The sequence below is a fragment of the Euprymna scolopes genome, chromosome 27, assembly GCF_053919585.1.
Source record: "Euprymna scolopes isolate OS-2025 chromosome 27, ASM5391958v1, whole genome shotgun sequence".
NCBI lineage: Eukaryota > Metazoa > Mollusca > Cephalopoda > Sepiida > Sepiolidae > Euprymna > Euprymna scolopes.
In genome coordinates this window covers 66913839-66920474 of record NC_136508.1, presented here as the reverse complement: position 1 = coordinate 66920474, position 6636 = coordinate 66913839, and positions in this window count along the sequence as shown.

Below are 6636 nucleotides of genomic sequence, written 5' to 3'. Positions count from 1 at the left end.
CCCACCATTCCAGAAGCGAGAATGCGTCGAGTGCTCGAGGATGAATTTGGAAATGTGCATAGAGGATGAGTAAAGTTTTTCAAAAGACTGATTACACAGGATGAAACCTGGGTCCATCACTATGATTCAGCGACCAAAGCCCAGTCAATGCATTGGAAGCACTTTGGCTCACCATCTCCAAAGAAGGCAAGGGTGCAGCCCTCTGTTGGCAAGGTCATGCTCACAGTCTTCTGGGACCAGGACGGAGTAGTGATGACAGGTTTAGTCCTGGCAAAGGGTACCACAATTACAGGAGCCTATTATGCTTCACTTTTGAGGAAATTAAGGGGAGCTATCAAAATCAAGAGGCGGGGCAAGATCAGCAAAAAAGGTACCCTCCTCCTGCAGGACAACGCTCCGGTCCACAACTCGCATGTCGCCAGCTCAGAAGCACGGGTGTGTTGTTATGAAATCCTACCCCATCCTTCCTACTCTCCTAGCGTTGCACCCTCTGACTTTCACCTCTTTCCAGCCATGAAGTTGTTTTTGAAAGGAAAGCGTTTTCCAGATGATGCAGCCTTGATTTCTGAAGTCACGTCGTGGTTGGAGGACCAACCCGGGGTGTTCTACAAAAACGGTCTCCAGAGCTGCATCAAACGATGGGAGAAATGCATAACTCTGGGTGGTTCCTATGTAGAAAAAGACTAATTAACTGTGCCAAGTTTCGTTGCTCTACTGTTATGGGGAGTGGATCAGCGAATTGATTATTGCACGCCCCTCGTATATAGTTCTGGATGAATTCATTCAAAAAATATTTGGCATGTTGTTAGTTAGGCTAAGGTCAATAAGAATGTCCAAGAATATCTTCTTCAGAATAGTTTGATTTATTCCCTGCTTTCATTGTTCCATATCGTTTGATTCATTGGTCTAGTGGTCTTCATAAATTTTCTGTTCATATACAGCTTCCTATCTTGATCACGTGGTGCAATGGGAAAAGAGGTGGCTGGTTAATTTTAATGCATCCAAAACCAAGCTTCTATTTTTCCATCATCAACGCTCTGATCCCCGTCTGGTATCAATCGAAATGACTGGTTCTCGTCTTGCGGAGGCTCCGTGCATTGACAAGCTTCTGGGTCTGACCTTTGCCTCTGATCTGAGATGGAACACGTACATCAAATCCATTGCCAAGGCTGTTGAAAAAATGCTGGGATTGTTCTACCACTCCAGTAGATATCTCACTGCTGATGCGATTCTCTACTTGGATAAGAGCTAAGTACGTCCAAGGATGAAATACTGTTGCCATATTTGACAAGGTTCAAAATAGATATCGTAGCCTAGTGGGGATGCCCTTTTCGCTTCCCTGCAAACTCTTTCCGACAGAAGAGACGTTGCGAGCCTGTCTCTGCTTTATCGTTATTTATTACAAGTGCTCGTCTGAGCTTCAATCTATCGTCTCCCCTGGCCTGATTTTCATGGAAAACACTCGTCTACCTGAAATCACTATCAATAATTTCCCCCACTCTGTGCCTAAGCATAAACAAATTCTATGAATCCATAGATTCCATGAACAAAACTTCTTTCTTAGAACTGCAGGACTGTGGAACACTGTTCGATTTTCCTGCTTTCCAACTGACTACAATGTGGTTGTCTTCAAATCCAACGTAAACAAATTCTTGACGAGCTATCCCCTTATGTAATTTAGTTTACCAAATTTCCACTACTAAGGATTACTAGATGTTCCCCTTGACCACTGTACACTCATTAACGCTTATCCTCGAGTGGCTTCTGGGGCTTGATAAGTGGTGAATCTTTTGTAAAAAAAAAAAAAATCCAGTAGCTTCTCTCCAAAAACGACAGGTTTGTGGAATTCTCTTCCTTCTGACTGTTTTCCTTCTACCTATATCCTTGGTCTTTTCAAGGCTCAGGTCAATAGGTATTTTCTGTCCTTGTGTTAATTATCCTTCTTTTTTAACTTCTTGCATCGAGTGGCATCATGCCTTGTCTGGAGCGACTTCCATGCAAATGTTTCTTCTGGTAAAATCATCCGAAATAAGAAGCAAAAAAACAATATGACGTCAAAATCTCTCTATTCTACTGTACACTCTTTAACCCTGATCCTCGAGTAGCCTCTTGGCCTTGATAAGTGGTGGTGCCTATGTAAAAAAGTAGGCATTCAAGTTCTCTCCATTAGGAATCCAAGTTCTTCCTATTCCCTGTTAATTTCAGTTTTATGTGACTAGTAGTTTAAGAATTTCTTGATTAAATATTTTTACACAGACACACACGCATACATACATCTACTGTTTTATTTATATAGAATAATAGTTTTTGTTCTGTTTAAATGAGACGGGTATCGCGTATAGTCTTGATTGGTGTTAGAATCAGGGTCTGGTGTTGAATGCAAATTGAGACAATGTCACGAACAGAAAGATTTTAGTCCCAATTAAAGTTTTTAATTTACTTATTGCGGACTATTATCCTCATCTTTCTTGGCTGTTGTTTCACTATTCCTCTGGCCTTCGTCGTTACCTGACGAAGGCCAGAGGAATAGTTGGCCGAAACGTCGTGAAACAACAACTAAAAAAAGATGAGGATAGTAGTCCGTAATAAAATAAATTAATATAAATAATACTCATCTCAATAATGAATTCCAATTAAAATAATATATGTACTATTCGGTACGGACCCGACCATGGTAGATCATATAATAAATAAACATGAATTTATAAGACCAAAAAATTCCAACCTAGATCACCCTTCGGAGCCCGTGGCGCAGTGGATAGAGACGTTGAATCTCTACGGTTCCAGGTGAGAATTGTCTGAAGATAGCGGTTTCAACCTTACTCAAAGCCAGCCAGAGGCTTACTTGGCCAAAACGTGGTGAGACGACAACAACTACGGAAGGCAGTAATTGCTGTGGATGCAGTTAGGAGATTCAGAGTTCCCATTTCGTCGCGGTTACCACCTTACGAAGGCCAGAGGAATAGTTGGCTGAAACATCGTGAAATAACAACTAAAACAAATGAGGATCATAGTCGGCAATAAATAAATAAATTAATAAATAATACTCATCTCAATAATGAATTCCAATTAAATAATATATAAAGTTTCTTTAAGTTGTATTATTCTCTAGTTATAAATAAAACAAAATAATCACCGTGTTTCCTTTCTATGTTATAATGAATATAATAACACAAAAAATTCATTCAATAGAAAAATAAAAATGGTCTTACAAAATACACTGTTTAAAGTATTGTTAGAATATATATGGTTTCAAAGGGTGACCTCTCTTTCTATTTGCAAGATATAAATATAGCAATATAAAATGAACTCTTCCATACCTTATGATTACTGCTGCTAACTCGGTGTAATAGAGTGTAGCCAGAGAGTGAGTGACTGAATGAGCCAAAATTAGTGCGATAAAAAGTACTCTCAGCTACCCTGTTATCCATGTACTACGTTTTATAATATTCGATATGATATCTACATCCGTGTTATTTTTCCTTAATCGTCGGCTATAGCAAGAAAGTAATTGTAAATTAGGTAGTAACGGAGTTTTTGATATAGATAGGCAGATACATTTTTGGGTTTGTCTGAGGTATTTACGTCGAGGGGGTACAACGGTTTGTAGTTCGTCGGAGAACCTACCATTAAAACAGGCAGAGGGATGCAACATTTCGTCTTTGGGGCAGAGTTTGAAGTTTAGCTGACAGTGTGGGACCTTTTAGGTTGGTGACTCTCTTCTGAACCCTAAGATTGACAGACTCTGTCCAGAGTGAAATTCTAAAGTAGAAGAAACTCAGCAAATCTCACCTTATTGGTGTGGAATGACTGTAGATCAGATTTCATGCAATATTTAAATTTTCAAATGGGAGGTTCTGCTTATATTATACTCACCAAAAATTTCTTTACAAGAGACCATAGAAACTGAAATTTTGAGAATGTTTATTAATTGATGTTTAATATCTTTTCTTAGAATTTCACAAATCTTGAAGATATCTGAAGTTCTACGAAGGGATTCTATAGCTTTCCCCCCTTTTGCATGACACAAAATTCATAATAGTCGGTTAATTAGTTTAGAAGAGAGTAGAATAGATAGAAATATATAAACATGTACAGATACCTAATTTTATATTAATATTGGTATAAATCGCGATAGCACATTTTGCAGGGCCAGTGTAAGTCATGGCTACAAAAATGATATCATGACACTCAAAACTACAATAAAATCTTCATTTGAAATTTTTATGTGATAATTACAGGGAGACTCGATGTTGTCCGGGATTGAATGAAGATCATAAAATGCTCAATCCTTCCATACTTTTGTTGTCATCGAAATCGGTGAAATTTCTCATTTTATTTTTTTTTAATAAAATCGATTGATTGCCCGCTCTAGTTAGTAAGCCCCCCCCAAACAGTGTACTGGAAGGGAGATTCACACGCCTCCCCGCGGTGACTTATTCCACAATACATTGTAGTCTATATTGCACTGTAGAGAACCTATTTTTTTTATAAAATTCTGTAAATAATGGCTTAACTTAAATTTTAACATGCAAGTCAAGTATCATTGTTCAATTGTGTTCTGAACAAAAACATTCATTTCGAACGCAGCCCTGTCTTATCAAAGAACCAATTGTTGATTTTATGAAATTATTTTTTACATCATCACTTGGATTAAAGTTAAACGTACAAAAGTCAAGTATCATGGTTCAATTCTGTTCTAAAAAGAAACATTCATTTCGAACCCTCCGTTGTCTTCTGAAAGAATCTACAGTTGATTTTATAAGCTGGGCCTTTCTGCTTGCGCGGTAATAAAAGTTCTCAAATGCACTCGTAATGTTAGGTTGTATAAAAGTGTTAATTTTGGTCAAAATCGGACTAACTTTTTCAATCGACTTTTTTAGATTATCGATTTTCGATATTTATCAGACGCATTTCGATACAAAACCTAGGTGATGTGAAATTTCAAAAAAGTCGGGCCAGCCGTTTCCGAGTCCATAGAGAACTAACTTACACACACACACACACATACACAAAGTTCCTTTTATATAATAGTAGAAATAATTGCATATTAATATTAAAAATATTAATAAAGTTTGGAGGTTATTGTAACTCTGACTTTCTCCTGCTGTGTGCCATGCAAATCAGGAGTTTTTTGTGCGTAGCGGACGGAGAAACCCTGTGTGGTCTCCCTGGGTTGCTTTTTATGGCTGTAAATACCTGTCTAGATCTGCTAAGACGGATGACTCACTTTAATAGATCGTTATGCGCACTTCGAAATAATCTGTCACCTAACGTCAAAACTAAAGCCACGACCTCCACCACCTTCACCTTCACCATTGCTATTGCGAGAAACAGGTAAAGCTGGCAGATATACTAAGGACTATGAAAAGAAAATTTTCGCGTAATATTTAGCACGCTTCATATTTGGAAATTATCTTCGAGCGATGGTCTCGAGAGGATTCGTCCATAATTCTCTCCCGGGAATAATGTGAGATATTACTTTTTTAAAATGCCTGACCACACAAAGAATTTCCTTTAACATTTATAGACTCGTAGATAAACTAGCATGGAGACCCGAAGTTGCCCGGGATTGGATGATGATCAACGAATGTTTCACACACCCATATTTTTATTGTCATCGAAATTGGTGAAGATGGCCTCATTCATGACTGAGAAAATTTTTATTTTTGTTCCTATCCAGCTGGATTTTTCCCACATAAAAAAAAACCGACTTTGTGTCTAACTCTGCCCTCGTGGGGAGACAAGTAAATAGGAACATTGTATACCATTTTTTTTTTTTTTTTTTTTTTTTTTACAATTTTTCTAATGATGTTTTGTGTTAAAATCAAAAAAGATATTCTGACATCGCTGAATTAAAATTGTTAGCGTCCGTCTTGGAATAGTGCGAATCAGTTCTTTTAGTCTCTAACTGCCTGGATGTGCGCATTTTACGGCTATCTTTTAAAATTCTCTTCTTTTTCCATCTTATTTTATCATTTGTTTTTATCACATGAAAATGATTCGACAAACAATCGAAAATACCCGTGATACATACGTTATATACATTTTTTTTGGTAAATTTATACAAACACCGTGACAGCGAATTAACCCTAACCCTAACCCTAACCCTAAACCCTAACCCTAACCCTAACCCTAACCCTAAACCCTAACCCTAACCCTAACCCTAACGCTGTCACGGTGTTTGTATAATAATACCTTTTTTTTAATCCCAGCTTTCAACTTGTCTATGGTTGAATTTGTAAAAGCCTTGAACACGACAATGAAACAGTAACTGACTTTTTCTGGAGCTGTTATGTGTTGTTTAATCAAGCCAGACCTTGATGATCAGTGGCGAAAAGTGTATCCTGTCACTGTCCACAAGAGGGTCGTTTATGATGTTTTTGCTCTGCAAGTCACTGATTCCTCTCGCGCAAGTCTGTGCTTCTTCGGGTAATGTTAAGCAATGTTCCTACTATTTCACATTCAAAAAAATTTCCTAATCTTCAAGAAAACACAAATAAAGCAAATGAGAGACATTGAAAGATACGCCAGAAGCCTAAAGCTTAAGTATATCACCAGCTACGACTAGAAACAATTGTCCATTTAGGTGACTTACTAGATTGTATTAGTTGATTACGGTAACGAAGACCACTC